The following is an 11565-nucleotide window of genomic DNA, read 5'->3' as shown; positions in this document are numbered from 1 at the left end:
ATTAGATACTTGTTGTTAAGGTGGAAATTTGGATTTGGCTTCACCATATAGACAACAAAACAACAACCTACAGCGACACAACACCACAACATTTATTTCCATCAAGAGGTGCATCAATTTTTGGTCACGATCTTGTATTGACAATGCAAGAGTCCATCACTCTGTAAAGTCTCCTCCAGCACATCCCAAAGACTTTCAATGAATGTAAGGTTTGGTTTCAGAGGTGCCAATTCATGTGTGAAAATTATTCTTCATGCTCCCTCCCAAGCATTCTTTTACAGTTTGAGCCTGATGAATCTTGGCTTTGTCATCCTAAAAAAAAGATGGATGGCCATAATGTGTCTTCCTACATGGTTGTTTTAAGAAATGAAGAGCTCCATCAAAAAGGCTCCAACATAACATGCTAGAAACATAATAGTCACTGCAATAATGATCCAAAAAAGGAGAACATAGAAAGTTGAACATCTATGAATTTGCCTGTTATTTGCAAAAAATAAGCTATGTTTTAGACTGTTGAAGGTCTAAATCATGAGATAAGCAAATACTTTTGAAATACAGTTTTTCAACATTCTGAACCAGTTGGTACTGAAACCGCTCATGTGATTAATGATGTATGACCACGGGATTCGGTATTGTTTTAGAGCTGAACTATGTAAAGTGCTGGATTTGCATGTGCTGTCTTGGCACTGTAACTGTCTAACTCCCACTATGAGCTAATTCATCAGCTGCAGAGCTCACAATGGGCCTATAGGGAAAAAAACACAAAAATGTAAACCGTCTGTTATGATGAAGTGATGTTAAGGAGCCTCACCACATGAGGTGTGTTTTGATATGGAGAGACTGTTTTGAATGTGATCAAGTGAGCCTCTAAGCTTCCCATTTAAGTTCGGCTGTCAGTTGTCTTGCTGCAAATGTGGCTATCTTACCATATTTGAGCGGACTCACTTATTGATTAAATAATAACAAAACTGAAATATTGATGAATGGCTCCACCTCAGTCAAAAGGATGGTCTTGTCATATTGATGGGGTTCATATTAAATGGATTGTTGACCCAAAAATGGAAATTAGCCCATGATTTACTCACCCTCAAGTCATCCTAGGTGTATATTATTTTTTCAGATGATCAGAGTTATATATATTTTTAAAAGTCCTGGCTCTTCCAAGCATTATAATGGCAGTGAATGGCCATTTTTGTTTTGAACTCCATAAAAGTGCATCTATTCATTATAAAAATGCTTCATACAGCTCCGGCCCAGCCAACATTGCCATGTGGGCCCCATGTGGGTTTTTGATGGGCTGTCACTGGGGCCCTGCATGGGCAACCCAAGTGGGGCCCGTATAATTTTGTCCATCGGCTCCACATGGACCCCATGTGTGTTAGCCCACAGGGGCACATGATGGGTCCATAGTGGGCTCTAAGTGGGACCCATTTGTGTGTTCATTATAGGGGCCAACATGGGTCCCATATGGGTTCTAATAAATGGTGCCAATGTGGGCCACATACAGAACCCTTATGGGGCCTAAATGGTTTGATGACGGTCTCTTGATGAGCTAATACTGGGCCCATATGGGTAACCCAGGTAGCACCCATTTGGGGCCTACATGGGTCTGCCCATATGGGTTGATGACGGGATCCAGATGGGTGTTATGTAGGGCTCTTATGGGCCACAATGGGAATATAGATGGGCTACCATATTTTCTGTTTGGGTTAGCTTATAGTAAACCCCTAAATACAAATATTACACGTAATCCACTAACTACACTAAATGTTAAAAGTATTCAATGAACAGAAACCAGTAGTTCATGCTTTAGTTTATTATGGAAGGTTTATTTGGAATAATTTGAAAATGACAACATTTACAACTTTATAATACAAAAGTATCAAAAGTACAGTCTAAAATAATGTATTTCACAAACAAATAAAAGAAAAAACAGTGCAGCTCCTCACTCCTCTGCCATCGCTCTCCAAACAGCCCTTTGAAGAAGACCAAACAAATGAATCAACCATTGTGCCACCTTTTGGTACCCCACGTCAGACAAAAACAGATGGCAAAGAAACAACACACGCTAACTGCAAATTAATTCAGAATTAAGGTGAAGAATTAAGTGTGAAACCATCAGAAACCCTTTAGTCTCCAGCAGTACAATTTTCCAGAACTGCAACCTACCTGGAGTCTCCAGAAGTGAAGGTGTCAGGATCTCAGAGACTTCAGTGAGCTAAAGAATCCTAAAAAATTACCCCCACTTAATAAGAATCACAAGCAGATATGTTTTAAAATACATGGTTATGGTTACAAACCTGCCTTGGAGTATCACCAGCCCTGCAAATGTTGTATGTCTCCCCATATCTGACACACCCATTTCAGGTTTTTCAATCTAATGAGCTCATGAGTTGAATCAGGTGTGATAGAGGAGGGAGACCTTTTGAAGATTGAAATTGAAGATCCTGTAATAATGACTCAATATTACCAAATCCTTCTAAAGGCATTACAAATGATTTGTAACAGTATTCTAAAGTGTTACTATATTTGGTATCTTTTGTGCATTTGTTATTTGAATTAGCACTAAATAAAAAAGGGAAAAAGCACAGGCAGCTGAGTGAGGAGATGGATAAAGCTCCTCAGATCTCATTGCTCAGTGGAAACTCGATGTTCTCTGACCACATAAACATTTATAAAAGATCTATTTAAAATGAAACATTTGAGAATGGAAATATTTCCCTCAATGTGCACACTTTTTGAATAAAAGCTAAAATGGTCCCTGTATGGCACTTTTCTGTGATCACAAAATAAACTTTTTTATTGCCTTTTTTCTCTGTATCCACAGGCCAATATTTGGTCAAATTGTAATTGTGCTGGCCTTTTTAGATTTTGATTAGATTGAAGTCACATTGTGTTTAAGTGTCAAAATAACAATACAAATTATTTCAAGGGTGATATTTGTGTGCTGTCTACCCAATCAACCTTTGGAATTGACTGTGTTTGCACTAGTCTTGACTGTAAACGAATTAAACCACCGAGTTGCCCATTTTCAACCCATGTACTCATTTCCCATTAGTGAACCAACTAGGTCCCACATAGGGAGCCCAGCTGGGTTTGTGTGAAGAACTACATTTATTAATATACAAAAAATCTCAAAGTGCTACAGACTTAAAACAATCAACCAAAAAAAAACCTAAAAACTAAAATGGAAAAATTAAGTTATATATAAACTTATGAAATACTTAAAATGCAATAAATGTAATCAGTTGTTAGGGTTAGGCTGTTACCCATAATTGTACAAAAACAAAACCAACTGCAAACAATAAAACGTTACAATTCTAAATATAGCCCAAATGTGGCCCACATGGGACCCTGAAATAAACAATAATGGGCAACCTAACTGGGCCCCACAACTTTATCCAAGATGGGGCCCACATTCAGCCCATCAAACTGCCCACCCTGAGCCCATGCCCAGATGACACCCACACTCTAAAAAATAATTCAGTGGCTTAGTAAATATCACAGTAATAATTAACTTTATTAACTTAATAAAATCTCTCAATATCATTTACTTGATGGTTTTAGTTAAACATACCAAAATAATTGACTAAAAATCCAACAGTTAATTTTGTCGAAAATGTATAGTTATATTAAAGTTTTTTTCACTAAAATAATTTAGTATTCAAATAACCAATTATTTATTTTAAATATACTTACATTTGTGAAATTTATTTCAAAATATTTGAGAATGGAGAATTAAACCGATCTGTTTCAAGAACCACAAATATTACTTAATTAAAATCAAGATTATTAATATTTAACACACACTGAAGAAATTGAGTAAATTTACTGGATTAAAACAATGCACCCCTCCCCCACCCTCTGACGCGACGACAGACAGCTCGACGGTTGAGTGAGTGCGGATATTTGAATTCTCCTCAGTCACCAGAGCAGTTTCTTCTTCTCAGCGTCGCAGAATTGGGGCATTTCATCAGTAAAATTCAGGTTTGTATGTTTTGTTTTATCTATATAATCATTACTGTGCTTAAAGGCATTTTATTTAATTCAAAACAACATACAGGGACAGTGGCCCTCATTTATCAAAAGTGCGTACACCAAATTTCCAGCGTACACCTTGCGTACACCCAAACCCACGGTGACTTTGAGATTTATCAATATGGACGTTGGCGTACGGCACGCTCAAATCCTATGCCAGCTCAGGAGGTGGTGTACGCACGTTTGAGTTAGTGGGAAAATGCGCAGAAAAGCAATTCCTAACACCACAAAACGCACTGACAAGATATGCTGTATTATGACCCACTGTTAAAAACCACAACAACAACATTCAGTGTTTATTTTTGTGCAACATGAACGTCAATGTTTAATTTGTGTGACTTTACCAAAGCGTTTGATTTGTAGGCATATGTATTCCTCCAGTCGCGAGCCTTTGCGCTTCATCTGACGTTTCAGGCCCGCGCCTGGCCCAGCAGCTGCACACGGACTGGGACTAAAATAATTCAGACTGACAAAATAATAAAAATGACATTCTTCTTTTAAACAATAATAGTAATAAAATCAATAAAAACGACACTCTTCTTCTAAATAACAAGCGTCATTAAGAATAATAATCATAATAATAAGACGGAGAATCTTACAAATTGTCATGTAATTATTAATGTGAATGAATCTTACTCCACATCACATCATCATCACTATTGTACACCCCAATACATGTGCCGTGATACGAAATTAAATGCTAATTGTTTCAAAACGTGCTGTAAAATAATGCATTGTGATGGTAATTTATCATCCAAACAGCTTTAAACTGCTGGAGTGCGCTTCTCAACCTCCTAAGAGTACTCGTAATTTGGGTCCATTTGTTTTTGTAGGTGCCTTTAATCCCACTCTTTAAACTCCCAAATAAAACAATTTCGTTATTTTTTTCACTTATTCCCTGGTGATGGTCTCGATGGGCGCGTCTCAATCATCTCACTAGTTCAGTAGTCAGGGCACTGATCAGGGAGTCAGCCCATTGACTTATGTCCTAATCAGTGCCCTGACTAGTGGACTAGTGAGATGATTGAGCGCGCCCGATCTCCACGTCGGAGAAGTTTCGCTTCTTTGCCGTCTTCTGTTTGTCCATACGTAAAATGAGGGCGTGGGAGAGGCGGAGACTTGAATATATAGGGGCGTGTTATTCTAATGACGATCGGTTTCAGCCGCCGCATTTATCAAGGGCAAGTATTGCGTACACCTGGATTGCAGAGGTGCGCACAGTTTCATAAATCAGGCGGTGAGAGGAGTGTAAGCATAATCTTACGCCAACATATACACCGGTTTCTACGCAAGATTGATAAATGAGGGCCAGTGTGAGTCACCTTAAGTTAACGTGTGGCGTTGGTCTTTGAAATGCCTGCTGTGTTGCTCAAAACACACAACCTCTTTATTCGTAAAGATAATGAATATAATGAATTTGGATGATAAAATCTTATTAACCCTTTAAGGTACTACTCAACCATTTGGTAGACCACAGTTTAAGTCACTATATTTCATTGAAAAATGCATCAAGCTTAACTCAACCTGAATGAGCCATCTCTACCGTTTGGTGTAGTTGTGCAATGCTAAAAAAATCCACTAGATGGCACTTTGTCTGTGAGCAGCATGCCTTTTCAGTGTTCCTTCAAACAGCACGTGACACAGCGAAAATTTGCTCCTTCTGTGATGACGCATATCGGCGGGACTTTTAAAGGTAAGACTATTTTTTTGACATATTATCATTTCAGAGGAGTTGTTAAACAGAATTATGTAACATAATTAAACAAAAATAAGTCTTATAAGGGTCAAATAATTTTTTCAAAACATGCTCTACCAAACGGTTGAGTTGTCATTTTATGGTAGAGAAGCTAGCTAATGATGGTAAAATTAGCTAATGTATGTAAATTAGTTAATGTTGGTAAAATTAGCTATTTACAATGAACAAAAGGGCTAGTGTTGTTAAAATGATTAATTTAATATTATTCAATTGCATATTTGATGAAAAATATTTGATCAATATAATTTTTATCAAAAATTTTCAAAAATAAATGTATTATCAAAATGATAAATTTGAAGAATTAATACCAATTCTGGTGTCACTATTAATTTCATAATTTAAAATTTACTATGTTTGTGTATTACTATATGACTAGCATTGTTAGAGTAAATGGTTTGTAATACAAATAGTTTTCTTTATGTTTTAGACACGATAGATGGATGCCAAATCATTTTACGGTTCAAGACCATGCACTTTTCTGGCCCTTGTGCCAGAAAATCCTGAGGACTCAGATGCGGATCTGAGTGATGATGACCCCGTAGATGATCCAGATTATCTCCCCACACCAGCAGAAGAGAATGGAGATACTTCATTTGATTCAATGGATGAGGAGGAGGTTGCCTCAACAAGTTCATCCTCTAAACCACCGTCCAAAAAGAAGAGGAGAATGGGGAAAAACTCCCTGAAAACTGTTTCTTTGGCAAAAATAAAGGACACACCTGAACCATCACCCCCAGATGGAAAGGAAGGCAGAAGAAGATTGTGGAGGCATGAAGACATTGAGACATTCCAGGTTCCAGTCTCAAGTTTTAACCTCCCTGATGCTGTCAGGGATTGATTACCGAACTGAACCCGGGTCGGGGCTCTAGTAATATTGCGGGATTCGACCCGGGACGAGCGAAAAGACACCCTTTCAGTATTTTAAAATGCTCTTCACGGATGAGATGATTACACATATCTCTGAGCAAACCAAACTCTACACTGCCCAGGAGCTGGGAGATCCAATCAGCACCACTCCTGAAGAGATCGAAAAATTCCTGGCAATGCTTCTCTTCATGGGTGTTTTCAGTTTCCCAGCCATCGATGACTACTGGTGCATTGAATCACAATTTAGTGTGATAGCCGATATTATGCCAAGAAGAAGATTCAAACTGTTATGTCGGTACCTTCATTTTAATGATAATCAGCAGTGCAATGGCAGTCCAGACAGGTTCTACAAAATCTTTTTTTAGGTTCTAAAAAAAATTCTAATCAAATCTTGGGTGAAGTTTTTCACACACACACACACACACACACACACACACACACACACACACACACACACACACACACACACACACACACACACACACACACACACACACACACACGTTGGTCTATGTGGTTTACAGGGACTCTCCATAGGCGTAATGGTTTTTATACTGTACAAACCGTATTTTCTATCCCCTTACACTGCCCCTGCCCCTAAACCTACCCATCACAGGAAACATTCTGCATTTTTACTTTCTCAAAAAAACATCATTTAGTATGTTTTTAAGGCCATTTGAATTATGAGGACATTTGATATGTCCTCATAAACCACATTTATAGTGTAATACCAGTGTAATACCCATGTAGTTATACAAAGTTGTGTCCTCATAAACCACATAAACAGGCTCACACACACACACACACACACACACACACACACACACACACACACACACACACACACACACACACAATGTGTTTTGAGCCATCAATAGCAGCCAACAGATTTTTTTTATTGGTCAAGAAATTGCACTTAATATGACTTTTTCTTTTATTATGAACAGACGTCTCAACCGTTTGGTAGAGGACTGTATCTAAAATACTGTAGGGTCTAATTTAAAAAAAAAAATTGATTGTTGTTATTGTTATCATAATTGAATAAAAAATGCAAATAAATAATTTTTACTTTGCTTTTTTCATGGTGCGTACCTTAAAGGGTTAACTGGGCACTGTTTGTTTATTGTCAGGTTATATGGGAGGCCGTTTCAGCATAAAAACGTTCCAGCGTTACTCGTCGTAATTATATTTTTACTAGTAACAATTCAATTAAAGAGCTCTATAATTCAATTTTCACTAGTAACAATTACAATTACAGAGCTCTATAATTGTATTATTACTAGTAACAATTATGATTATAGAGCTCTCTAATTCAATTATTACTAGTAACAATTCCAATTAGAGAGCTCTACAATTCATTTATTACTAGTCATATGTCTCCATTGACTTCCATTCATTTTTAATTATAGAGCTCTGTAATTCAATTGTTACTAGTAACAATTACGATTAGAGAGCTCTCTAATTGTATTATTACTAGTAACAATTCAATTAGAGAGCTCTGTAATTCAATTATAGAGCTCTGCAATTACACATATCCTTAATGTGCATTTTTACTAGTAATAAATCATTTGAAGAGCTCTGTAATTCAATTGTTACTAGTACCAATTCAATTGTAGAGCTCTCTAATCGTAATTGTTACTAGTAACAATTGAATTACAGAGCTCTATAATCCCAATTGTTACTAGTAAAAATTCCATTAGAGAGCTCTATAATCCCAATTATTACTAGTAACAATTGAAATACAGAGCTCTATAAATAAAAATGAATGGAAGTCAATGGAGACATATGACTAGTAATAAATGAATTGTAGAGCTCTCTAATTGGAATTGTTACTAGTAATAATACAATTAGAGAGCTCTACAATCATAATTGTTACTAGTAATAATACAATTAGAGAGCTCTACAATCATAATTGTTACTAGTAACAATTGAATTAGAGAGCTCTATAATCATAATTGTTACTAGTAATAATACAATTATAGAGCTCTGTAATTGTAATTGTTACTAGTAAAAATTGAATTATAGAGCTCTTTAATTGAATTGTTACTAGTAAAAATATAATTACGACGAGTAACGCTGGAACGTTTTTATGCTGAAACGGCCTTCCATACAGGTTATGGAGTCTGGCGCCTCGCAGCATCTTTCAGCTACAAATGAAACGCAGGACAGCGGTCTCAAGTTCAAAGTCCACCCGCAGACCACTAACGTTAGTCCATCTCAGGCTCGAGAAACAGTGCTGATACGGTGGAAATGGGATAACAGACCGGTTGATTTCACTTGAATTACTTTTAAATGTCTAATTTTTACTTCTAAAATGTTTTTTTTACATGAGTTTAAATGTTGTAAAATAACTGTTATTCTTTACATGTCAAAACAGTAATATATGCTGTAACGTTATTGCTGTACTCGTCGACAATAAAGGCCATGTCATGTGTGTTTGTGTGGACTGTGGAGTATTTTATAAAGGTTTAGAGGAAAATAAAGTTATACTATACAAGTAAGTAATACTCATAAATAAAAACAGTTAATATTAGTCATAAATATTGTTTTTTAAAATGCTTTTTACCCAATTTTTTCTACTCAATTGAATTTGTTAATGTAACAAATGCAGTTACTCAGATCTACTTAATTTTTTTACTTACATTTACTCAGTTCTTATGGTGTCTATAATTGATTTCACTGCTTTAAAATGTACTCAATTTTTTTTGTGTAAAAATGTTTCACCAAAAAAATTGAGTAAATCATAGTATTAGTTTTTAGAGTGCATGTAGCCCAGCTAAACCCCATGTGGGGCCCGCATGGACATGTTGGCTGCGGGTAATCTATAACTGTAACTAACTGTCGTATGCGCGTTCACAGAGAGACTGGCGTTCCAGCGTATGATGTAGGAGCAAAACAAAACTTAGTTCTCATGAGAACTAGCACATTCTCACCGGAGAATCCTACATCATACCCTGGAATGCCAGGGAGTCTCTCGTTAACGTGCGTACGCCAGTTGGCGGAAGTTAGAGATTACAATTTTTTAAAAGTTTTAAATATGGATATTTTTCTAAAACAAACGTTTTAGAAGGCCTTTACTAACCCCTGGAGCTGTATGAAGAACTTTTATGATGGACAGATACACTTATATGGACAGATAAACTTTTAGGAACTTCAAAACAGAAACTGCCATTATAAAGCTTGGAAGAGCCAGGCCATTTTTAATATAACTGATTATATTCAACTGAAAGAAGAATGTCAATATACACCTAGGATGACTTGAGGTTGAGTAAATCATGGGCTAATTTTCATTTTTGCGTGAACTAACCCTTCAAGTCTTCTTGATCTGTCTTTAATCTTGGTGTCTTATTTGTCTCAACTCTATCTTTTTACTGTCATATTTCTTGTTTTCCCTATCTTCGTGATATTGCATGATCTTCTTTCAATCTAGCTGGAATCTTAAAGGGTCCTTGATTATGAATTGACTTTTTTAACTTAGCTAGTGTGTAATGTTGATGTTAAACTATAAACAACATGCAAAGTTACAATGCTCAAGTTAAATGCAAAGGGAAATATTTTCTTTTACAGAAATTGCTTTTTAAGGACTACAACAAACGGCTGGTTCTTACATGAGTGAATTATAGATCATCATGACAGATCATGCTAATCGATGTACAACTTCGCTTTGAACATAGGCTGAACAGTCTATTTTGAATGTGTGTCTGCTTGAGGTAATCAGAGCTAACTTGAGCTCTTAAAGAATGCCCTCTTCTAGAAATGGGACTGGGAGCAGCAGCTCATTTGATTTTAAAGGGACACAAATTGTGCGTTTTTGCCCATCCACCTTCAAAAAGTGACAATTTTAACATGCTTTAAAAATGATCAGTGGGGTATTGAGCTAAAGCTTCACATACAGTGGGTATAGAAAGCATTCAGACCCCCTTACATTTTTCACTCTGTTATATTGCAGCTATTTGCTAAAATAATGTAAGTTAATTTTTTCTCATTAATGTACACACAGCACCCCATATTGACAGAAAAACACAGAAGTGTTGACATTTTTTGCAGATTTATTAAAAAAGTAAAAACCTGAAATACTGAAAAACTCCCATTGTCCTAAGTATTCAGACCCTTTGCTCAGTATTGAGTAGAAGCACCCTTTTGATCTAATACACAGTATTTTTGGGAAAGATGCAAGTTTTTGACACCTGGATTTTGGGGTTCCTCTGCCATTCCTCCTTGCAGATCCTCTCCAGTTCTGTCAGGTTGTATGATAAACGTTGGTGGACGGCCATTTTCAGGTCTCTCCAGAGATGCTCAATTGAGTTTAAGTCAGGGCTCTGGCTGGGCCATTCAAGAACAGTCACAGAATTGTTGTGAAACCACTCCTTCGTTATTTTAGCTGTGTGCTTAGGGTCATTGTCTTGTTGGAAGGTGAACCTTCAACCCAGTCTGAGGTCTTGAGCACTCTGGAGAAGGTTTTCGTCCAGGATATCTCTGTACTTGGCCGTATTCATCTTTTCCTCGATTACAACCAGGATCGTCTAGACCCTGAAGCTGACACCTCACCCCCACAGCATGATGCTGCCACCACCATGCTTCACTGTTGGGACTGCATTGGACAGGTGATATTTTTCTCCACACACACCGCTTAGAATTAAGGCCAAAAAGTTCTTTATTGGTCTCATCAGACAAGAGAATCTTATTTCTCACCATCTTGAGTCCTTCAGGTGGCTTTTTTTTTAGCAAACTTTCATGTGTCTTGCATTGAGGAGAGTGTGTGTATGTGATAATATAGCTAATAGCTAAAAATTGAATATTTGACAACAGTTTTACAATGGATACGTTTAACAAATCACCATAATATACAGTGGTGCAAACTACTTTTTAAAAATCTAATTTCACCATTGTGAATTGGAAATATG

Source organism: Pseudorasbora parva, chromosome 13 (assembly GCF_024679245.1).
Source record: "Pseudorasbora parva isolate DD20220531a chromosome 13, ASM2467924v1, whole genome shotgun sequence".
NCBI classification, from domain to species: domain Eukaryota; kingdom Metazoa; phylum Chordata; class Actinopteri; order Cypriniformes; family Gobionidae; genus Pseudorasbora; species Pseudorasbora parva.
The sequence above is the reverse complement of the archived record's forward strand: the minus strand, read 5'-3'. Positions refer to the sequence as shown.